Consider the following 25450-nt stretch of genomic DNA (forward strand, 5'->3'; position numbering starts at 1 on the left):
CGCACATAGCTCCGTTTTGTGCACTGAAGAGCTCCAAACGCCGGAACCCCTCAGTGTAGCGTGCGATCGGGACATCATTTTTAAAAGGCGTTCCAATTTCTGGAGCCCCAAAGTGACCCCTGAACCCTCCAGCCCCAATGCACTACAGGAGGGTCCACACAGCCCCTCCCCTGCACCCCCACCCAACACCTACGCAGGGCACCCCTGGCCCAATCGCTGCCATGCAAAAAAATGCCAACTTCGCGCCTTGACAATGCCACCCTGACAGTGGCCCTGGTAGCTGTCAGCACCACCTAGGCACCTAGGCACCGCCAGGTTGGCACCAAGTGAGATCCCCACAAGTGCTATTCCGTTTGGTCCCTGTTTCTGGATGCCAGTACTGAGCAGCGCTCACCCGAAGTCTCCAAGGCGGAGGGGATAGATCCCACGCCTAGGGAATCTGCATGTAGACTAGCTGCCTCGCTTTAACATGCAGATTTGTAGAGTGGCACAGTGGCGCAGTGCTGCCTCACGTGCCTAGAACCTGGGTTTGATTCTGGCCCCGGGTCACTGTCCGTGTGGAGTTTGCACGTTCTCCCCATATCTGTGTGGGTTTTACCCCCAGCAACCCAAAGATGTGCAGGGTAGGTGGTTTGGCCACGCTAAATTGCCCCTTAATTGGAAATTTGAAAGAAAAATTATACATATTTGCTAAAAAGTGATCCCACCCAAAGTGGGTGGGATTTACATCGCAAAATCTCGCGACGTCACATTAGATCTCGTGAGGCGTTGCAAGATGGGTAGATCCTGGGAGCGGGGTCTATCAGCTTCCATCAGCAACATTGCGCTGTGGTGTGCTTCCTTTCGGGCGCAGCTTGGCTGTAAAAGCACACAAATTAATGATTTGGATGAAGGGACTGAAAGCATGGGAGCTAAATTTGCTGATGACACCAAGGTAGATGAAAGTAAGTTGTCAAGAGGAGATAGAGAGTCTGCAAATGGATATCAACAGATTAAGTGAACGGAAAAAAAATGGCAGATGAAGAATTATGTGGCAAAACGTGAACATGTTCACTTTGGCAGGAAGTATGGAAAGCAGTATACCAATTAAATGCAGAGAGACTGCAGAGCTCTGTAGTATTCTGGGATCCTGGTACATGCATCACAAAAAGTTAATATGCAGGCATAGCAAATGATTAGGAAGGCAAAAGGAATGTTGGAATTTATTGCAAGGGGAATGGAAGATAAAAGTAGGCAAGTTTACTGCAGCTGTACAGGGTCTTGTTGAGACTACATCTGGAATACTGTGCACAATTTTGGTTTCTTTATGTGAAAAAAATAATTGCATTGGAAGTTGTTCAGAGAATATGCACTCTACTCATTCTGGGATAAGTGGCTTATTTTCTGAAGAAAGGTTGGACATGTACCCATTGGAATTTTGAAGACTGAGACGTGATATAGATTTATTAGATTTGTCATGTGTACCGAGGTACAGTGAAAAGTATTATCTGCGTACAGTCCAGGCAGATTGTTCCATACATGAATAACATAGGACAGATGATGAATGCACAATGTAAATACATAGACATGGATATCAGGTGAAGCATACGGAGTATAGTGCTACAACAGTGGAGAACATGCGTAGAGAGATCAGTTCAGTGTATAAGAGGACCATTCAGAGTCTAGTAACAGCGGGGAAGAAGCGGTTTTGAATCTATTAAGTGCGTGTTCTCAAACTTCTGTACCTTCTGCTGATGGAAGAGGTTGGAAGAGATAATAACCTGGGTGGGAGGTGTCTTTGATTATGCTGCCCGCTTTCCCAAGGCAGCGGAAGGCATGACAGAATCAATGGATGGGAGGTGGTTTCGTGTGATGGATTGGGCTGTGTTCACAACTCCCTGTAGTTTCTTACGGTCTTAGGCCGAGCAGTTGCCATGCCAAGCTGTAATACAGCCAGATAGAATGTTTTCCATGGTGCAACTGTAAAAATTGGTAAGAGTCAATGCGGACATGACGAATTTCCTTAGTTTTCTGAGGAAGTTATAAGTGCTGTTGTACTGTCCATAGAGCATCAAAGGGAAATAGTTAGAATCTCTTGTTGGAGATGGCCATTGCCTGGCACTTGTGTTGCCTTATTATTACTTGCCACTTCTCAGTCCAATCCTGAATATTGTCCATGATTTGGTCATGAACTGTTTTGGCATCTGAGGAGTTGTGAATAGTGCAATTATCCGCCATCAACCATAACCATTTGTCTTTATGCTATGTATGATTCTAAAATGACTCAATTTGTATAGAAACAATAAAACCAGATAGACCACTCAGCATTGACAGGGACACTGATTAGAGCAAGGGAAAGTGTGCTCAGCTGACCTCATCAAGATCCCCTTCATTAACATCTTGGGACTTGTGTCAAAATTGGGAGAACCATCCCAAAGAGTGTTCAACCACAGCCTAAATCAAAGAATAACACATTTCAACAAATGTCCTGGACTCCTCCATCATCATCTCTATGTTTGTCCTAACACACTGGCATAGAGTATACAGCGGTTTACAGTTGGGAGGGAGTGGCCCCGGGAGTCCTCAACCTTGACTTCAAACACCATGAAATCTCATGACATTACATCAAACATGAACTGATTACCACCTACCACCCACCCTCAGTTAATGAATCAGTGCTTCTTCATGTTGAACACCATTTGCAAGAGGCATAGAGTACAGCATGGAGACAGATTGGAGAAATTCAATGTCCATCTTCAAGACTAACTCAGTAGCACCACTAATGGCTGTACTGGGCAAGTTTTCTTTTATTCGTTCATGAGACGTGGGCTTCGCCGGCTGGGTCAGTATTTATTGTTCATCGCCAATTGCCCTTGAGGGGGCAGTTAACAGTCAACCACATTGCTATGGGTTTGGAGTCACATGTAGGCGGGACCAGTAAAGATGGCAGATTTCCTTCCCTAAAGCACAGCAGCGAACCACATGGTTTTTTTCAACAATTGACAAACCATTAGACTTTTAATTTCAGATTTTTATTGAATTCAAATTTCACAATCTGCAGTGGTGGGATTCAAACCCTGGTCCCCAGAGCATTACCCTGGGTTTCTGGTTTACTAGTCCAGTGACAATACCATTATGACACCACCTCCATGCCCACCCCCCCCCCCCCCCCCCCCTCCCCAAGTCCTGAAAGAGATAGCTGCCAATCTATAGCCTGCTGTTTCCACAGAATGCACATAGTCCTTTTGTAGTTTACCAGATTGGAACCTGATTTTAGGTATGCCTGGTTCTGCTCCTGGCATACTCTTTTGCACTCCACAGTAAACAAGGGTTGGTCCCCTGGTTTGTTAGTAATGGCAGTGTGAGGGATGGGCAAGGGCCTGAGGATCCAGATTGTGGTTGAATACAGTTATGCTGCTGTACATTGCCCACAGTATCTCATAGATGCCCAATTTGAGTTGCTACATCTGTTTTGAATCAAGCAAGGTAGTAGTGCCAAACAAGAGAATATAAGGTGCCCTCAGTGTGAAGGTAGAACATTGTTTCAAGAAGGATTATGCAGTAATCACTCATCGCATCATGGATAGATGCATCTGTGACAGGGAAATTGGTGAGGACAAGGTTACGTAGGTTTTTCCTTCTTGCTGTTTTTTTCACCATCTGCTGCAGGCCCAGTCCGGCAGTTATGTCTGCTTTCTGCTGATGGGGCATACCTAGGCGTTTTTCTACTTTCTTTATGTGATTGCTTAGCTTCACCCAACAATGAATCAGATCAAAACTTTAACAGTTCTGTCATATCCAGCTGTGAATAGTCATAGATAATAGAAAGTGGGCAACATATTCAAAGACCCCTGCCACCCGGCTTAACTCACTCTTCCAACTTCTTCCACCGGGCAGGAGATACAAATGTCTGAGAACACGCATAAACAGTGTCAAAAACAGCTTCTTCCCCACTGATACCAGACTCCTAAACAACCCTCTTGTAGACTGACCTGGTTAATACTACACTCCTGTATGCTTTACCCGGTGCCTGTGTCTCTGTGTTTACATTGTGTACCTTGTGTTCTCTATTATGTATTTTCTTTTCATATACTAAATGATCTGGGGCAGCAGGGTAGCATGGTGGTTAGCATAAATGCTTCACAGCTCCAGGGTCCCAGGTTCGATTCCCGGCTGGGTCACTGTCTGTGTGGAGTCTGCACGTCCTCCCCCTGTGTGCGTGGGTTTCCTCCGGGTGCTCCGGTTTCCTCCCACAGTCCAAAGATGTGCGGGTTAGGTGGATTGGCCATGCTAAATTGCCCGTAGTGTCCTAATAAAAGTAAGGTTAAGGGGGGGGGTTGTTGGGTTACGGGTATAGGGTGGATACGTGGGTTTGAGTAGGGTGATCATGGCTCGGCACAACATTAAGGGCCGAAGGGCCTGTTCTGTGCTGTACTGTTCTATGTTCTATGTTCTATGATCTGTTTGAGCTGCTCACAGAAAAATACTTTTCACTGTACCTCGGTATATATGACAATAAACAAATCCAAATCCAAACAAAAGCGAGAATAGGAATCTCCATTGACATCCTCATCTTCAATGATGGCAGAGCTCTGCACCAGACTGCACAAGACAAAGCTGAAACATTTGCAATCACTTTATCCAGAAATACCAAGTGGATGATCCATCACGGCCACCATCCGAGGTCCTCATGCTTACAGATATCAGACTTTTTGCAAACTCTCTTCACTCCACGTTAAACCCAGAAACAGTTGAGTACACTATATTGTAGAAGAGTCTTGAAGGACTTGAAATGTCAACCGTGTTTGTCTCTTCACAGATGCTGAGTTTATCCAACATTTTCTGTTTTTATTTCAGATTTCCAGCATCCACGGTATTTTTCTTTTATTTGATACAGCAAAGGCTATGGGGCCTGAAAACATTCTGCCTGTAGTACTGAAAACCGTGTTCAGAGCGGGCTGTGCCTCTAGCAAACTGCTTCAGTACATGGGATCCACCCAAAAAAAGTAGAAAACGGCTTAGATATGGCCTATCAACAGGAAGTGGGAAAAACCCAATCCAATCAATTATTACTCCATCAGCTATTCTCAGTTATCAGCAAAGTATTGGAAGGAATCGTGCTGTTATACTGCATTCATTCACTTCCTTCATTGTCAAAACCTTGAAATTCACTCCCTAACAACACTGTGGGTGTACCTACGTCACATGGACTGCAGCGGTTCGATGAAGTTTTGACAAAGAGTCATCGGACTCGAAACGTTAGTTCTTTTCTCTCCCTACAGATGCTGCCAGACCTGCTGAGATTTTACTGCAATTTCTCTTTAGAATCAAAGGAAGGCTGTCTACTGGCTGGTGTCATACCTAGCACAAAGGAAGATGATTGTGGTTGTTGAAGGCCAATCATCTAAGCTCCAACGTATCATTGCAGAAGTTCCTCAGGGTAGCAGTTGAGGTCCAAGCACCGTCATCTGCTATATTAATGACCTTTCCTCCATCATAACATTAGAAGTGGGGTTTTTTACTGATAATTGCACAGCTTGTTCCATATGCAATTCCTTTGATAATGAGGCAGTCTATGTCCGCATACAGCAAGATCTGGATAGCATTTTGGCTCAAGTTCATAAATGGCATAAAACATTCATGCCACACAAGTATGAGAAATTACATTCTCCAATAAGAGCAAGAATAAACCCTTCAATATCCTGGAGCTTATCATTGCCTCCCAGAGTGTCTGGGCCAGTCAGGGGCTCACAGAGCAGCATTGCCACCAAATGGGGTTGTCTTTGCTGAGGCTGCAGGAAAAAGAGGCGCCCTTGAAGGCAATGTAACTTTTTGATGTACCTTGTAGAGGCCTGGCAGGCAAGCTCCTGTACTCTCCATCAGCAGCAGAATAACTGCGGGAACGGCCAATACCACCTGCTTTGTGTATCACAAAGCTTTTACCCAATGGTCTCCCTACGCTACAGCGGCCCCTCCTGACACCAGAAAATGGTGATTCATTGGCCACTTCATTGTTCTGTTTGGCTGCCAACATCTAATTAATGGGCTGCCACACCACTGAGGTTTCTGCCCATGAGAATATGTTCTGGCACTGACGCTTTGGGCTCCCCTCCTGACTCCTTTTGCCACCAGTTGAGGCCACCCTAGCCCGTCCCAGAGGGCAGGAAAAATTCAGCATTTCAGATCAATGGCCTTTCATCAGAATATATAATTTTAAAAATGTCTTGGATAATGAAGCAGGAAATCTTGCCTGAATCTGATGTATGCTTCTAATATATCCTAAAGTGTTGAGTATAATATCTCATTTTAGTGTTAAAATTATTTATTTTACAAAAGATTCACAAGCGCATAAGTAAAAGCAATATAATTTAAGTTATATTTACTGAAAATCACCATTCATTAAATGGAAGAAATATTGAAAGGAGCAGAGAATAAATTTCCACAGTATCATCTGCTTGTCGACCATAAATTTGGCAGAAGCACTGAAGAAACCTGGGAAATCAGCTGACAAACAGGAAAACCCCCAAGGAAATTCAACCCCATAACTCTGAAGATCAATGTTGCTTTTGAATAACTTTTGAGGGATACTGCTACTTTCCTTTGCATTTCTTAACGTGAGAATCAAGTGGAGGAGGAGGGCACCTGTTCTTGGTGGGCATCAAGGCCACTGCAGCCTGAACCTCTACGCCTCAGGGCCATTCCAGGGTTCGAGCGGGGACATGTGCGGCATCTCGCAAGCTACAGCCCACAGGCGCATCCGACAGGTCTCGAATACCCTGTTTTCTTGGACAGAGGACTATATGAACTTTGACATGGACCAGACCCAACAAGACACCCAGGCAGCAGGATTCTCCGCTATCGCCAGGATGCCCCAGGTTCAGGGGCTAATAAATGGCACGCATGTCGCTTTACACTCACCAGGCCATCTGGGGCTGCCCCAAGTCAACAGGAAGGGGTTCCACTCCTTGGACATCCTGCTCGTGTGCAGCCACCACCTTAAGATCATGCACGTGTGTGGGTGCACACTTCCCAGGAGTGTGCACGACACTTACATCCTCGGGCAGTCAAACATCCCCAGCCTCTTGGAGGATCATCCCAGGATGGCCGGTTGGCTCTCAGGGGATAAGGGATACCCTCTGATGACCTGGCAAATGACGCCAATACGGAGGCCAGTGACCAATGCGGAGACCCGATACAACGAGGCCCTTGCGGCCACATGGTCTGTCATTGAGTGGTGCAAATGTGGTTCCGATGCCTTTGGGCTCCAGTAGTGCCCTGCAGTACACCCCTTGGAGGGTGGTCCACTTTGTGGTCTGCTGTGTCCTCCACTACCTGGCACAGCAAGAGGCAACATGTTGGAGGTGGACGAACATATGGCCACCTCTGAGGAGGGGCTCGAGGATGATCCAAAGGAAGAACTGGAGGATTAACCATAAGCTGGAGGACAGGCACCAGGGCTAAGGGTCTGGAAAGCCTGGAGGGCCTGGGATGTCCTCATCATCACTCGTTTCACGTAAAACGTGGCCTAGTGCGTCATTGCACACCTCCCCCTATAGCCCCACTCTCCTGACGGTGCAGCCCCACTTACCCCACCACCCCCTCACCATCCCCCCTCCTCAGCCCCCTGTGGTGATATGCATCACTGTAGATACACAAAGGGGTTAATGTAAGTACACGTAGACTAGCTAGACACTAGAGGGAGCACCAGAGACATGACACACAGACATTCAACCAATAGGTCAGTAAGATAGGACACGACCAATGGCATTCACGATACACACAGAGGTGACACCACCACAGGAGGGCATTACACCAACCCATATAAAAAGGACACAGCACACATGATCTTCCTCTTTCCAGTGGAGACACTCAGTGTGTACACAGGGTTGATTCAACACATCACACCCACCACCTGGATTGTAGCAGACTGGTTCGTCAGTCTGAGTAGCTATAGAAGGATTAACGGGAGAGTCGAATCCAAATAGGAGAATTGTTAACAGTTTAAATAAATGTGTTAAAGCTATCTCCAAGTCTGAACCTTCCTTTGTCAGAGTACACATCAAGGAAGCAGCTTATGCTACGTCAAGAGCTTAACAAGACACCCCTCTTACCCACTAGCTACCCCTCCTTCCCTGCCTCACCCCTTCCCCCACCCCACCGTGCCCTCTCAGTGATCCTTGCGTCTAGGTGATTTCCCCAGGTTACACATCAGAGGTGGAGGCAGCCAGCTGCTTACTTCGTCCCATGGCCTTCAACGTCAATGGGTGGCTTCTGGGGCCATTGGGCCCCTGCTCACTTTCCGGCGGCACATGCACAGCTGTGCCGCACTGTACCAGGTACTGACTGTGAAACGCAGCGTCACCACTCCATAGGGTGGGTGCAGGTCAGCAACCAGCACTCCCTCCTCTCGGTCGGTGCCCATAGGGCCCTGGGGTTCACCTTGCGACGGAGGGGCAGCTGGTTCAGCCCCGGCTGCCCCTGCATCCTCTGGCTCTCCCAGTCCTGGCGGCTCCCCAATGTTTGTACCATAGTGTTGACGCCATCAACGATGCTCCTTAGTGACTGGGACAAGCTCTGCAGCGCCTCAACTATTCCCATCTGGGGATGGGACATGTCCCGAAGCGCCACATCATGGTCCACCTGGTACTGGGTCATGTCCCCCAGGAAGTCGGACAATCTGCCAAGGCCCTCAGCCATGGCCATCACCGACTGAGCCACGCCTTGGACACCTCCACACATACTGCTGCTGTCACGCATCAAGCTCTCCACTTCGGTCGCCACCCTAGCAGTGTTGGCCTCAGTACCACACATTGTCGGATTTAACTCCTGCGCCCATAGCCTTTGGGGCTCCTCTAATCAGCCATGGACCTGCTGGAGTTTATATAGTACTCTGACATCCCCCTTTGAATATCACAGCCCCACCCTCTCTCTGCATCAGCATCTGTCTGGGACCCAGCTGGGTCCTGGGATCCAGCACACCTCCAACTGCTGTCTCGCCTGGATGTTCCTGCCTCCACTTGATGTGCATCAGCAACTGTGTGGTGCTCACCAGATTGTGCCCCAGATGCCTGACTACTACCGTTGCCCAATGGTACTGGGTGCCAGTCTTCCTGGTTACGCTGACGGCCGCTGCCACTTCCTGCCCTGTGGCTGCCCCTCAGGGAACAGGACATCCTTTCTGGCCTTGACCGCCTCTAAGAGCCTGCCGCCTCTGCAACCCTGAATCATGGGGCCGGTCGTCTCGGCGTCATGCCTGCGTGCTGAGTGAGGTTGGTTGTGCAAGAGCAGTTTAAGTGCTGCTCTATCTTGTTAGTGGGGGGCTAGCGAGCGCAGTCCCGGTGAATCAGCTGGCGAGCCATGATTTGTGGCGTGAAGCCCATGGTGCCTCCTTAAGTGGACCAATTAACGTTGGATTGTTGTGATGGCCTCGCCGAGCAGAGCGCCAGGTAGCTCGCGGCAGTTCCCGCTTGTTACCAAACGTAGAAACTTTTTCATTGAATCATGCTCTACATAAGTATTGTGAAAGGGTTCAAAGGTGGAGCCACTCATTTAACAATGGGCAAAAATAACTGTTGCTGACTCTTTGATCCATAGTTGCTGTTGCAAACTTTCCACTCCAGAAGACCAACTTAGAAAACTACCCCTCAATGGAAGGTCCCATGATGAAGGTGTCCTTGTATTTCCAAGAAAGAAACTGACGTAAGAAAGTATTAAAAAAATTACTTTATTGCTACAATTGCTTTCATTGAATTGCCGTCTTGCCCTTTGTAGAATACCAGGTTTTTCTCATTACAAATATGGGTATTTGTACAAAAATAAACCATAATTTGCAGATTAATATTCCTGGTGATTGAAAACTAGATTTTTATGTACTGCAGGTTGGACACTTATTCAGCACTTAAAGGTCGATTGGGGTTATTCCCACTGTAGCATTCTGTTTTGAGTGCTGTTGCATGTGTTTCCATGAACACATTCCTATAAATTTTCACTTCAATCATTTTCTAACTCATTACCTTCATTAAAACATGATGTAATTGCTTTTGAATTTCTTTGTATTAAAAATTAAATGTACTGGCATAGCTTGAAAGAGAGTCTACATCTTGGATACAAACATCTGTCTGCTCAACATGAAGTCTCATAATTACAGAAATTATAGTTACATAATCTTATGTGTGTTAGAACGTAAATCTCTGTCACTGTAAAATATGCCATTCTAAACCAAATGAAGTTAATTTCAATTCTTCATTTGTTTTCTCCCCGAAGGCTGGTACAACCCAATTTCCACCATGGGGTAGGGGAATGTGGATGCCCCAGCTGGAATGGGTTTGTACCCTGTGCTGTTGGCATCAATCTGATCCATACTAGCTCTCCAGCCAACTGAGCTAAGCAGCCCCTCAAGAATTGCTCTTGCAGCACACACTTTGTTGAAGCTTGGAGCTATGGAGAGTGATGGTTGAGGCTCCAATTTCTTTCCATCACATGCTAACCAGGAATCTCTCACGCTCTTGCTACCCAAAATTGGTGTATGTTGGAAGGATTTACAAGTTGATACTTAACCTTTTTGGCCACATTATGAATGCACCTTCCTTGGAAGTCCTGGAGTGGTTCTGGTTCAGAGGCAGGGATGCAACCTCAGTGCCACAAGACCCCAAATTCCTATTCTACCACAAGGGAAAAGTACTGAAATGTATCTACATTTTAAAAATTATCTATCAAACCGGAAAGATTGAAGCCGTTCTCTTCAGCCCCACCACTAAATCTGTACTTCTGCCACTGATCTGTCCATGTTCTGCTCCTGTCTCAGCTCATTTATTGTTGCTTGACTGTTGCTGGGATAAAATCCTGGAACTCCCTACCTAACAGAACTGTGAGTGTACTCACAGCAGCTGAACTACAGCAGTTCAAGGTGACAGCTCACCTTCACAAGGGCAGTTAAGGATGGGCAATAAATGCTGACCTATCTAGCGATGCCCGCATCCCATGAAATAATTTTTCAAACTTGTTATTGTCGTTTTTCATCGTTCTTCTATGCTGAACTGAATTTCTTTTATCAAAAATATTTTTATTAAAGTTTTTGATATTTTAACAATTCAAAACTCACAATACAGCAAAGAGAAACAACACAAACCCCCTAAACCCGCCTCCCCATTAACTCAATCAAACCTCCTATAACAGCTGATTGTAACCAGCTCCTTGAAATGTAGCACAAACAAACCCCATCTCTTATGAAGCCCCTCACTCGTCCCCCTCAGAAAAAATTTCATCTTTTCCGGATACAAAAACTCCATTAGATCCCCCAGCCACCCTGAGGCACAGAGTGGAGCGACAGACCTCCACCTCAATGGGACTCGCCTGCGAGCGATCAGCAAGGAGAAGGCCGGTTGGGTGAGTGGAATTCCCTGATGCCTGTGATGTGGAGTGGATGGGGGAGTCCCCCTATTCTGTGAGGTGGTGTTGGGGGGGCGGGGGGGGGAGTGCCCTGATACCTGTGGGGTGGGTGGAATTCCCCGATGCCTATGAGGTGGGGTGAATGAGAGGAGTTCCCCGATGCCTATGAGATGGGGTGGGGGAGTGCCCCGCTGCCTGTAAGGTGGGGTGGGGAAATACCTGATGTCTGGAGGGCTGAGTGGTGGTGGGGGGGGGGGGGGGTAATTCCCCGGTCTGTGGGGTGGTGAGGGGTGGGGGAATGCCCCAATGAATCCAGAGTAATGCAGTGCAGAAGCGGCCCTTTGGCCGACCGAGTCTGCACCCACGCATGAAAGACATCTGACCTGCCGACCTAATTCCACTTGCCAGCACTTGGCCCATAGTCTTGAATGTTATGATGTGCCAAGTACACATCCAGGTGCTTTTTAAAGGATGTGAGGCAACCCGCCTCTATCACCCTCCCAGGAAGTGCGTTCCAGACCATCACCACCCTCTGGATAAAAATGTCTTTCCTCAAATTCCCCCTGAACTTCCTGCACCTGACCTTGAATTTATGTCCCCTCGTAACTAACCCTCCAACTAAAGAGAACAGCTGTTCCTTATCCACTCTGACCATGACCCTCATAACATTGTACCCCTCGATCAGGTCACCCTTCGTTCTTCACTGCTCCAGAGAAAACAATCCAAGCCTATCCAACTTCTCATCATAATTTAAATGTTCCATCCCAGTCAACATTTTGATAAATTACCTCTGCACCCCCTCCAGTGCAATCACTTCCTTCCTATAATATGACGACCAGAACTGCACACAGTACTCCAGCTGTGGCCTCACCAATGTTCCATATAACTCCAACATGACTTCCTTGCTTTTGTAATCTAGGCCACGATTGATAAAGGCAAATGTCCCATAAGCCTTTTTCACCTTTTTATGGGGCAGCACGGTTGCACAGTGTTTAGCACAGTTGCTTCAGAGCTACAGGGTCCCAGGTTCGATTCCCGGCTTGGGTTACTGTCTGTGCGGAGTCTACACGTTCTCCTTGTATCTGCGTGGGTTTCCTCCGGGCGCTTCGGTTTCTTCCCACAGTCCAAAGATGTGCAGGTTAGGTGGATTATCCTTCAATTATCAATTATCCTTCAATTTTCAAGAGAAAATAAACATAACCTGTACCCTAGCCCGGGAAGGAGGCTGCCAGTCGTTGCCTTTCGCCGTGCCTGGGTGCAGAGGCGGTCAGCACAGTCAGCAACATTGTCTGAACCAGCCAGCTGGCGGACCAGCTGCGCGGACCAGCTGGCAGATTGTTCGCGGACATCTTTAACCTGTCCCTACTCTGCTCCGAGGTCCCCACCTGCTTCAAGAAGAACACCATCATACCTGTGCCACAGAAAAACCAGGCAACGTGCCTCAATGACTACTGTCCGGTGGCCCTGACTTCAGTTGTAATGAAGTGCTTCGAGAGGTTGGTCATGAAGCGCATCACAGCTATACTCCCAGAACGCCTTGATCCACTGCAATTCGCATACAACCGCAACCGGTCCATAGCAGGCGCCATATCCCTGGCCCTACACTCATTAGACCATAAGACATAGGAGCAGAATTAGGCCACTCGGCCCATCAAGTCTGCTCTGCCATTCAATCATGGCTGATATTTTCTCATCCCCATTCTCCTGCCTTCTCCCCATAACCCTTGATTGTATTATTTATCAAGAACCTATCTATCTCTGTCTTAAAGAGATTTGGCCTCCACAGCCTTCTGCGGCAAAGAGTTGCACAGATTCACCACTCTCTGGCTGAAGAAATTCCTCCTCATCTCTGTTTTAAAGGATCCTCCCTTTAGTCTGAGATGGTTTCCTCTGGTTCTAGTTTCTCCGACAAGTGGAAACATCCACTCCACGTCCACTGTATCCAGGCCTCACAGTATACTGTAAGTTTCAATAAGATCCCCCAGACCCAGAGTCCTCAACGTTCCTCATACAATAAGTTCTTCATTCCAGGGATCATTCTTGTGAACCTCCTCTGGACCCTTTCCAAGGCCAGCAGATCCTTCCTTAGATACGGGGCCCGAAACTGCTCACAATACTCCAAATGGGGTCTGACCAAAGCCTTATACAGCCTCAGAAGTACCTCTCTGGTCTTGTATTCTAGCCCTCTTAACATGAATGCTAACATTGCATTTGCCTTCTTAACTGCCGACTGAACCTGCATGTTAACCTTAAGAGAATCGTGAACAACAACTCCCAAGTCCCTTTGTGGTTCTGATTTCCTAAGCATTTCCCCGTTTAGAAAATAGTCACTGCCTAAATTCCTCCTTCCAAAGTGCATAACCTCACACAGTCTCCTATGCGGCACCTTGTCAAAGGCCTTCTGGAAATCAAAATAAATCACGTCCAATGGTTCTCCTTTGTCTAACTTCCTTGATACCTCCTCAAAGCACTCTAACAGATTTGTCAGACACGATCTCCCTTTGACAAAGCTGTGCTGACTCAGTCCTATTTTACCATGCACTTCCACATACTTTGCGATCTCATCTTTACTAACAGACTCTCAAATCTCACCAATGACCTAAGTCAGGCTAACCGGCCTATAATTTCCCATATTCTCCCTCCCTCCCTTCTTCAACTGTGGTGTTACATTAGCCACTTTCCAGTCCTCTGGGACCCTTCCTGCCTCCAGTGATTCCTGAAAGATCATCACCAATGCCTCCACAATTTCCTCAGCTATCACTTTTAGGACCCTGGGGTGTAGTCCATCCGGTCCAGGTAACTTACACACCTTCAGACCTTTCAGTTTCCCCTGAACCTTCTCCTAAGTAATGGTCACTGCACTCACCTCTGGCCCCTGGTTCTCCTAGAGCTCTGGCATCCCACTGGTGTCTTCCACCATGAAGACTGATGCAAAGTAACTGTTCCGTTCTTCTGCCATTGTTTTGTTTCCTCTTATTACATCTCCAGCCACATTTTCCAGTGGTCCAATGTCTATTTTTGCCTCTCTCTTACCTTTTATATATTGAAAGAAAAACTCTTCCTATCTTCCTTTATATTACTAGCTAGCTTGCACTCATACTTCACCTTCTCCCCCCTTATTGCTTTTTTAGTTGTCCTCTGCTCACTTTTAAAGGCTTCCCAATCCTCTGGCTTCCCACTAATCCTCACCACTTTGTATGCATTTTCTTTAGCTTTTATGCTGTCCTTGACATCCCTTGTCAGCCATGGATGCCTTGTCCTCCCCTTAGCATGTTTCCTCCAGCTTGGAATGAATTTCTGTTGTGCCTCCCTAATAACCCCCAAACCATCCTGCCATTGCTGTTCCACTGTCTTCCCTGCTAGGCTCCTTTTCCAATCACTCAGGCCAGCTCCTCCCTCATGTCTTTGTTAATTACACCCTTATTTAATTGTAATACCGTTACATCTGATTGAAGTTGCTCTCAAACTGGAGGGTAAATTCTATCATATTGTGGTCACTGCTCCCTAAGGATTCCATCACCTCAAGTTCCCTAATCAAGTCTGCCTCATTACACATCACCAAATTCAGAATCGCCTGTTCCAAGCTGCTCCAAAAAAACATCTCTTCAACTTCGGGCAGCAGGGTAGCATGGTGGTTAGCATAAATGCTTCACAGCTCCAGGGTCCCAGGTTCGATTCCCGGCTGGGTCACTGTCTGTGTGGAGTCTGCACGTCCTCCCCCTGTGTGCGTGGGTTTCCTCCGGGTGCTCCGGTTTCCTCCCACAGTCCAAAGATGTGCGGGTTAGGTGGATTGGCCATGCTAAATTGCCCGTAGTGTCCTAATAAAAGTAAGGTTAAGGGGGAATTGTTGGGTTACGGGTATAGGGTGGATACGTGGGTTTGAGTAGGGTGATCATTGCTCGGCACAACATTGAGGGCCGAAGGGCCTGTTCTGTGCTGTACTGTTCTATGTTCTATGTTCTATTCCACAAATTCCTACCAACTTGATTTTCCCAGTCCACCGGCATATTGAAGTCTCCCATGATTATTGTAATATTACTTTTTTTACATGCCTTTTCTATCTCCTGATTTATTTCTGCCCCACATCCTCACTACTGCAAGGGTGCCCGTAACTCCCATCAGGGTCTTTTTACCTTTGCGATTCCTCAACTCTACCCCAGAGATTCTATGCCTTCTGATCCTATATGGCTCCTTGCTATCGATTTAACTTCATTCCTTACTAACAAAGCAACCCCGCCCCCTTTGCCCATCTGCCTGTCCTTTCAATAGGACATATATCCTTGGATATTTAGATCCCAGACCTGATCCGCTTGCAGCCACATCTCTGTGATGCCCACAACATCGGACTAGCCAATTTCAATGTGCGCAATGTGCGCAATTTACCTTGTTCCGTATACTGCACGCATTTTGGTACATCTTCAATCCTGCATTGACCACCTCCCCTTTCACACTCTCCTCAGTCACTGTACCCTGTACTGTGGCCCTTTTTGATTTTTGACTATGGCTTCTCTGCCTTTCCCCCTTACTGCTTTTTGTTTCTGACCCCATTTTACTTCCCTCCGACTTCCTGCATCGGATCCCATCCCCCTGCCACATTAGTTTAAACCCTCCCCAACAGCATCTAGAGCATCTCGACAACAAGGACTCTGACATCAGACTCCTATTTATTGACTACAGCTCCGCCTTCAACACCATAATCCCAGCCAAGCTCATATCAAAGCTCCAAAACCTAGGACTTGGCTCCTCACTCTGCAACTGGATTCTCGACTTTCGAACCCACATACTACAATCAGTAAGAATAAACAACAACACCTCCTCCACAATAGTACTCAATACCGGGGCCCAGTAAGGCTGCGTACTTAGCCCCCTACTATACTCCCTGTACACACACTGCTGCGGGGCAAAATGTGGTTCCAACTCCATCTACAAGTTTGCTGACAATACGACCATAGTGGGCCAGATCTCGAATAACGACGAGTCAGAATACAGGAGGGAGATTGAGAACCCAGTGGAGTGTGCATCGACAACAATCTATTCCTCAATGCCAGCTGGTCATGGACTTCAGAAAGCAAAGTACTGTTCACAGCCTTGTCAGCATCAACGGGGCCGAGGTGGAGATGGTTAGCAGTTTCAAATTCTTAGGGGTACACATCTCCAAATATCTGTCCTGGTCCACCCATGTTGACGCTACCACCAAGAAAGCACAACAGCACCTATACTTCCTCAGGAACCTAAGGAACTTCGGCATGTCCGCATTAACTCTTACCAACTTTTACAGATGCACCATAGAAAGCATCCTATCTGGCTGCATCACAGCCCGAGATGGGAACTGCTCAGCCCAAGACCGCAAGAAACTTCAGAGAGTCGTGAACACAGCCCAGTCCATCACACGAACCTGCCTCCCATCCATTGACTCCATCTACCCCTCCCGCTGCCTGGGGAAAGCGGGCAGCATAATCAAAGACCCCTCCCACCCGGCTTACTCACTCTTCCAACATCTTCCATTGGGCAGGAGATACAGAACTCTGAGAACACGCACGAACAAACTCAAAAACATCTTCTTCCCCACTGTTACCAGACTCCTAAACGACTCTCTTATGGACCGACCTCATTAACACTACACCCCTGTATGCTTCACCTGATTCCGGTGTAACGTAGTTACATTGTGTACCTTGTGTTGCCCTATTATGTATTTTCTTTTATTTCCTTTTCTTTTCATGTACTTAATGATCTCTGAGCTGCTCGCAGAAAAATACTTTTCACTGTACCTTGGTACACGTGACAATAAACAAAGTACAATCCATCAGCAGTGCTGTAAGTAACCGCACAACCTCCTCAGGGCGGCCAGGGTGAGTAGGCAGCACTGTGCCTCTGGCACCAACCCCCGTCCCACACACACACGTAACCCTAACTCACCCCCCACCCGTAGGGCAGGCGAACCCCCACCTGCACCACATGCCAGCACCCATACCGGCTACCATGGCCAAGTGCCCTGGCTACTGAAGCCACCAGCTACACACTCCCTGGACTGCACATATCAGACTGTCGAACAGTGTGTTTTATGTCCCCCCCCCCCCCCCCCCCCCCCCCCTCCACCACCACCAACTGCCCAGGAGAAGGCCACCCATAACCACCGGGAGAAGACTGGTGGGGGACCACCGGGAGAAGACTGGTGTTGGACCGCCGGACCTGCGGCCCTTCACCACCGCAGTGCAGAGCACCCTGGATGTGGTCGGTGGTCCTGAGGAAGGGGAAAAAGCCGGGGTGGAGGTCGGCGTCGGGCGAGGAAGTGAGGCCTCGCTGAGTTGACGTTCCCTGTGGCATGTGTGTCAACCCATCCCGAATAACACCCTCACCCCCACACCCCGCTCCACCACCACTACCTCTACTTCCCCGTCCCAACATCCCCTTTTCCAAACACATCCCCAACATCCCTACTCTATCCCCCAAACACACCCCCACCACCCCGGCCGTCAGTCTAATCATGCATCTCGTGTCTTGCAGGACCTGCTGGTGATGGGTGGGCCCTTCTGGTGTCCCCAGTCACAGCCAGGACCCCAGGTGTCAACCAGCGACAAAGACAGCGATATGGACGTGAGCGACAGATCCAGGACACCCCGGAGCCCGAGTCCGAGGTTGACACGGACTTCCCATCACAGCTGTCTCCAACACTCTCCACCATCCCAGAGACAAAGTCTCCTCATCTGGGTACTTTAGTGAAGAAGTTCCTGGAGTACTCTCTGGTGCGCACCACACACATGCTCTGGTACAGCAGGTGGAGGTAAGAACTCCTGAGGGGGTGGATGGTCATAGGACGGGCCAGCCCTAGGGACTAGCTGCCATCCAGACAGTTTTCGTACTTCTGGAATGGACAGTCCCATCGATTGTGGTGATTCAGTCGTAGAGCCAGGGACTACATGAGAGGATGTGGGCGAGTATCCAGCACCTGCAGGTGCAGGTGGAGGGGTTCAGCCACATGCAGGAGCAGGTGGTAGTGCTGACCATGCATGCCACCCAGGCCAACACCACATGATGTGATGATGTGTGTGAACGTTGCCGGGGGGCAGTGGGGGGGGGGGGACGCAAACCACGTTCATATATTTTGGTTTTGGTCCTGTCCAAAGTTGGAGGATTACTGGAAGGATGAACTCTAAAGTGGTGCAAGTGAAACTGGACCCGGGCCCTCGGGAGGACATATGCGGGGTGTTTGACAAGCCGGGGCCGGAAATGGGCGCGGAGGCAGATGTTGTAGCCTTTGGCTCGTTGATCATCCGAAGGCGGTTTCTGTTAGGGTGGAGATCAACCTCTCCACCCTGTGCCCTGGCGTGACGGGGGAACCTGCTGGAATTCTTGACGCTTGAAAATGTCAAGTTCGAACTGAGGGGAAGGATGGAGGGGTTCTACAATTCATGGGCTTTATTCATTATGCACTTTTGAGAATTGGATTACATCGAACCTTAGGGGGGGGGCTGGAAAAGCTGGGGGGGGGGGGGGGGGGGAGAGGGACAGTATGTGTTAATAGTGACTATGGGTGATTCCTGATTCCTTTTTGTCATTTGTTTATGTTGGCATGCGGGCTAATGTTTGGGGTTTGGTGGAAGGATGGAATTGTTGTTATTGAAATGGGGTTGACATTACATTTGTTACTGATTATTGTTGGGTGTAAATTTGGGAGAAAATGTGAAAAAGAATAAAAATATTTTTTTAAAAAGACAAGACCTTCGTTCATCCTCCTTCTCCAGTACATTGCCCCTCTGCTGCACAATGTTGTGGGGAACGCAGCAGGCTGACACGATGCAGGCGACCCTCCCAGCACCATAGTGGAGGACCCCTCCCGAGTGGTCCAGGCTTTTGAACTGCATCTTCAGGAGGCCAAAGCACCGCTCGATCACGCTTCTGGTCGCTGCATGGACGTTGTTGTAGCGGGTCTCTGCGTTGATCTGTGGCCTCTGTATAGGTGTCATCAGCTATAACTGCAGTGGATGATCTCTGTCACCCAGGAGCCAAACCCCCAGCTGTGGGTGTACCTCAAAGGGGCCGGGAATCGTCCAATGTGCCAGGATGAAAGCTTTGTGCACACTGCCTGGGTATTGGGGTACAGACGTGCATGTTGTGCATTTGACAGTCACACACCAGCTTCACATTCATAGAGTGGAACCCCTTTTGGTTTGTGTAGAGTGACCTGTCATTTGCAGGTGCTCGTAGGGTGACATGCATCTCTTCGATCACACCCTAGAACCGAGACTTCTCGGCGAGGGCAGAGAACCCTGCTGCCTGGGCATCCTGGTGGGCTCGGTCCACATTGAATTGGATGTAGTGTGCCGACTTGGCACATAGGACCTCTGTGATGGTGCGGATGCACCTGAGAACCGAGGTCTGTGAGATCCAGACAGATCCCCACTTGGCACCTGGAAGGAGCCTTTGGCGTTAAAGTTCAGGGCGACTGTCACCTTGACGCCCACCGGGATTGGGTGTCCTCCCCCATTCCCCCAAGGTGCCATGTGCATTATGATATGGCAGATACATTGCACTGTCCCCCTGCTCAGCCGGAGTCTTCGACAGCATGCCTGTCCACCAGGTCCTCAAATGACAGACATTGCCAATACTCGCGAGGCCTCATGTGGTGCCACCTTTGCACCTCCTCCTCCTCCTCGACCTGTTGGGCGGCCGGCTCTCCATCCTCAGCGGGTGCCTCTTGTTCCTCTGTGGCACCCTCCACTGCTGCAGGTTACTCCTCCTTGAGCATCTCCAGCTAGTACAGCTCCAGGGCTGCGGCGACTAGCGGCAAGGTCACCTTTGCTGTTTGAATTCCAATATCTATTGTCTGCAGGGCGTGAAAGGCCGACATGTAGCATGGTGCACACCCTATGCCCAACCATGTCCAATGGGCTACATGGTGGCCCCGTTACCACTACGGAGTCTGCCCCCCCCCCCCCCCCGCATGCTACCCCACCCCCCCCCCTTCCCCGCACCCCTGGCCCTGTTGATGCCTGGCACCATGACGGCATCTGGCCTTGGTGCCCATCCCTGCTGCATTGGGTACCGTCGGCTAGCGCTGCCCATGCCAGTGGTACACTTCACAGCCCCTGTCTGGCGCCTCCTGTAGAGTCTACTGTGGCCGTTGCCCCTGAGCGGGCCGCATGATGCCCCGCTGGCAGGGGAAGGCTGATTGGGGGGTGTGGTATGCAGAACCAGGGACCAAGGTGGGTGGTCAGTGGAGTGCATAGCAAGATGGCTTCCTTACATGGCAAGGCAAAGGTGGTCTGTTCCTGAACACTGCCCCAGTCCCATGGGGGGTCACCCCGGCCACACGCCCATCCCCCGGTCAAACCCCACCCCCCCCTAATCCCAGTCTGCCTGGCCATTGTCCAGTGCGGCAACCCATGGTCATGTCTGTCCACGTCCTACTTCTGCTTACTCCCTCATCAGCCATGGCATCGCAGAGGCCCCGAAGAATACCGGGTCAGGCCTGCTAATGATTTGCCAACAGCAGTTATTGTATGTGCGGAGTGGAAAATATTGACACCGCTGTCGAGGCACCCGAGAATCACGATTTGCCGTGAAACCGGTGCACGCCACAATTCCGGCATCAACACCAATTCTCTGCCCAATCACGTTTCCTGATTCTGACGTCAGCCAACGGAGAAACCGCCCAACCTCTCTGGACTCCTAGACTTACTGTCTCTGAGCTTGAAAAGTAACAAAGAGAGCCGTCTATAAACCAGTTCCTCATATATCAGCGTGTATAACCACCATCCAACTGTATTGTTTGCAATGGCTGTGAACTTCAAATCATCCTGAGTGGACAATCTGTCTGCAAACCTCATTCTGTGGCCACTGGGATTCTCTTTTCCCACTGTCAGCGTACCCCCACCCCTGGGTTTCCCGGCGGCATGGAGTGGCCTCAATGGGAAATTGCATTGACAAGCAGTGGGAAGAGAAAATAACGCCACCAGCGAATGATGTGCCACTGAGAAACATATGGCTGGGGACTGGAGATTCCCGCCCGAAGTAATAAGACTACAAACAACTAACTTTGTAACCTGATGAAAGTCGACCTCTTTGAGGAAATTCTGCAACAACATTAATATACAATTTTGGTTTCTGAATTCACCTGGCTACACTTCCAAGAATGGAAAAGCAGCTCCTTTTCTCCAGGTTTGCACCTAGATAAGTCAATCAGGTGACTTACGATCTGGTCCTTTGTTAATTGTAAAAGCGCACTATCTTCTTTGCATGCATTTTCTGAGAGTGTGTGAGAGATTGAGTGACGTAGCACTGGATTTGCAGGGTGAACATGTGGAGAAAAAAATCCTTCTTTATTTAAACACGAGGGGCAGGATTCTCTGGCCCACCAGTTTTCTGCTGCAGTGTGCCCTCGCCAGTAGAGGAATCATCCGTCCCGCCAGCCGGCCATTATGGGCACCTCTACACCGTCGGGAAATCCGTGGGCGTGAGTGCTCTGCCAGTGAAACGGAGGATCCCGCCAATGGAGAATTCAGCCCGAGATGTTTGCAGCTGATTATTCAAACTGGCTGTACACTCATGGTTAAGAAACACCCACATCTTACTTTTCAAAAACTGGAAGAGCAGTAAAGGAAGAAAACATGAGTTTTACTTCTTTCTTATCCCTGTTCATTAATTGTTCAAATTTTCTGTATCCGCTCCAGTATTTCCATATCCTTTTTATAATATGGTGAGCAGAAATATATACTGTACTTCAAGTATGCCCTAATGAAGACTCAATACAAATTTAACATAACTTCACTATGGGCACAATTTTACAGGTCCTTGCCATGGGAACTGTCAGAGCCTGGGGGGGGGGGGGGGGGGAGGGGGGTGCATGGGCAAAAGGAAGGTTAACCTGCTCTAACTGCGCGCAAGAAAGTAGGAGGAAGAACACACCTCCCTCACACGCTTTGCTTCCCAATCGGGCTCCAATCCTCTCCACACAAGGTGTTCTCTCCTTTTCTTGCCATTCCAACCGGACTCACACACCCTAATTTCCACCCTCCCCAGGGACCAGCATCCCAGCACTTGACATATGGGACTAGGTGTGGTGCCAGCAGTGGCCACTCTCCTTGGTGGTGCTGCTGGGACTATAGAGCTGCCGTTCAATCAACTTGGCCGACTGTTCTCTCAGATGGGTTTTGCTTCTGAATGTGGGGCCAAGTAAATCCTTCAGAGAATTAACACTCCACAGACATTAGCAGGGTGTGTTCCCCACTGACATTTTTGATGGCATCAGAAAAATCATGCCCTCTGTTTCAATTATATAATCTAGGTATGTTTAAACCCTAGTGCTCAATTTGCCCTTTTGGCTTTATCAACCTACTTTGATACTTTTACTTTTAGTGATTTGTGTATTTGTATTCCCAGATCCCTTTGCTCCCATATCTTATTTAGATCCTTATTTACCAAGTAATATTGACTTCCTTAATTTTCTCACTAAACTATAATACCTCACACTTATCTATTTAATGTCCATTCTGCAAGTTTATTAATGTCTTCTTGTAACTTGCAGTGCTATTGACCATTTCCCATCTCCCAATATGGTGCTGTTCACAAACTTAAAGAAGTGTGGCTTTGATTCCAATGTCTAAGTTGTCAATATAAATTAACCACAGTGGTCCCAGCACTGATCATTATGAGATCCCACTTCTCACCTTCTGCCACTCTGAATTGCAACCCATAAGACAAGAATAAATAGGAACAGGAGGCGGCCATTTGGCCCCTCGAGCCTGCCCTGCCATTCAATAGGATCATGGCTGTTCTGACATTTCACAAGTCCACTTTCCTGCCCTTTCCCCATAAATCTTGATTTCCTCATTGATCAAGAATCTATCTATCTCAGCCTTAAATATACGCAAGGACTCCACCCCCACAACTCTCTGTGGCAAGGAGTTCCAAAGACTCTCAATTGTCTGAAAGAAGAAATTCCTTCACATCTCAGTCTTAATTTGGCACCCCTTTGTCCTGAGACTATGCCCTCTAGTCCTAGACTGCCCTACTTATATACTCCAACCCCCTTTAAATAAGTGGCAATATTCCCATTAGCCCTCCTGATTACTTGCTGTACCTGTTATGCTCTTGGCATAGCATAAGCTGCTTCCTTGATGTTCACTCTGACAAAGGAAGTTTCAGGCGTGGAGATAACTTCAACACGTTTATTAAACTATTTACAATTCTCCTATTCGGATTCGCCTCTACTGTTAATCCTTCTATGGCTATTCAGACTGACGAACCAGTCTGCTACAATCCAGGTGGTGGGTGTGATGTTGAATCAACCCTGTGTCTGTACTCACTGAGTGTATCCACTGGAAAGATGAAGATCATGTGTGCTGTGTCCTTTATATATGGGTTGGTGTAATGCCCCCCTGTGGTAATGTCACCTCTGTGTGTATGTGAATGCCCATTGGTCGTGTCCTATCTTACTGACCTATTGGTTGAGTGTCTGTGTGTCATGTCTCTGGTGCTCCCTCTAGTCTCTAGCTAGTCCACGTGTACTTACATTAACCCCTTGTGTATTTACAGTGATGCATATCACCACACCTGTGTGCTACCTTTCTGTGTTTCGTGTAGAAGAGCCTCTAAGTTCCTTTGCATGGCAGTTTTCTGCACTTTTTCTCCATTTAAATACTTCTCTGTTCTTCTGATCTCTCTTCCAAATGAACAACTTCACATTTTCATCTGCCCCTACTCTCTGCTTTTTGTCTGGCAGCTAGTTCGTCATCCATTCTGCTGTTTGCACTCAACATGCTCAGACCTTATTCATTCATCTATTATGCGATAACTGACCGAAAACTTTTTGGAAATTTAGATACATAACATTTCCCACCCTTGCTTACTCTCTCTGTTAACTGTTTAATGGACTCTTAGTGATTGATCAAGCTAGACTTTACCTTTTGAAAACCAAGCTGACTAATTCTCATCATATTTTTCCTTCACAGATGTTTTCTTATTTTCTACATCAGTAAGGTGAAGCTTGAAGAGCTTCATAGATAGACCATGGGCTCTGTCTGCATTTCTAGGAAGCTCTTTAGAACAAAAAAACAGCTTCTTTAAAAATAACTATGGTTAGAACAACACCTGTTTAAAAGAGGAAGCACTTCAGATTTAATGGACTGTGAAGAGCTTTAAAAATAAACAAAGCTAACCCTCCTCAGAAATAGCCTGGACCTGTCAATCAATAGACTTGTAAAAACTAATGGACCGTGAAATTGAATATGTACAATGCAGTTCAAAGCTTTTAGGATTATCACCATGCCCAGAGGCTTGAAAAGGTTAAAGGGTAATGAATTGACTGTGAATAAAACACTTCACAATGTTCCAACACATCAATGCAAAGACTTTCACCTTCATCTGACAGATCATTGATATTGACATACTGGCAGAGGCATCAAAGGGTTCCAACACATCAGAAGGAAGACCTTTATCTATAACTTGACATGCTGAAATATAGTTTGATGATTTTCAAAGCTACAGAAGGGTACAACCCCCCCATCCCAGGAAGATCCATGACCTGAGCCCCTCAAGCCCAGCCCGAGCACCCCCCTCGCCTGACCTCCATATCCCTTAAAGGACCCACCTCAACACCCTGGAGGTAAGTGTGTGTGTGCGGTGGGGGGGGGGGGGGGGGGGGGGGGTGTTGCGGGTCATACCGGAAAATGGGTGCATCTGGCCTCAAATCCTGTAACTATATTTAAATTAATGCTGATCAGCTGTTCAGATCCCAAGAACCTGACCAGGCCAGGCGCTGCGGGCCGGGAGACTCACAATGGGTTGCCGAACTGCGAGAATCCCGTTTTGGCATTCACGCCCGATTCAACAGGCTATCGGGAATCCCATCAGGGGCTAACGACCCTGGAGAATCACAGCCATTATCTTTCCTGCCACTATTGTCTTATCCCTGATACAAATATTATCCCATTTTGGTTTTTATCATATAGATATCCAAAAAGAGTTCACACTCAGTACCTGGTCTGCATAACTGGTTCACGATGATCTCCTTGATGAATTATTGGTGATTGATACTTAATTTCTTCTGGTCTGATTCTGCTGATAAGTGCGATGGCATAGTATT

General features: G+C 48.0%; 1 protein-coding gene across 1 annotated transcript in view; it reads right to left on the reverse strand.

Moving 5' to 3' along the window:
• The window catches only part of LOC119951242 (latent-transforming growth factor beta-binding protein 2-like), a 677784-nt gene that overhangs the window by 179314 nt on the left and 473020 nt on the right, over positions 1–25450 (reverse strand). The gene's annotated exons all lie outside the window — the stretch shown is intronic.

The sequence above is a fragment of the Scyliorhinus canicula genome, chromosome 2 (assembly GCF_902713615.1).
Source record: "Scyliorhinus canicula chromosome 2, sScyCan1.1, whole genome shotgun sequence".
Lineage (NCBI taxonomy): Eukaryota > Metazoa > Chordata > Chondrichthyes > Carcharhiniformes > Scyliorhinidae > Scyliorhinus > Scyliorhinus canicula.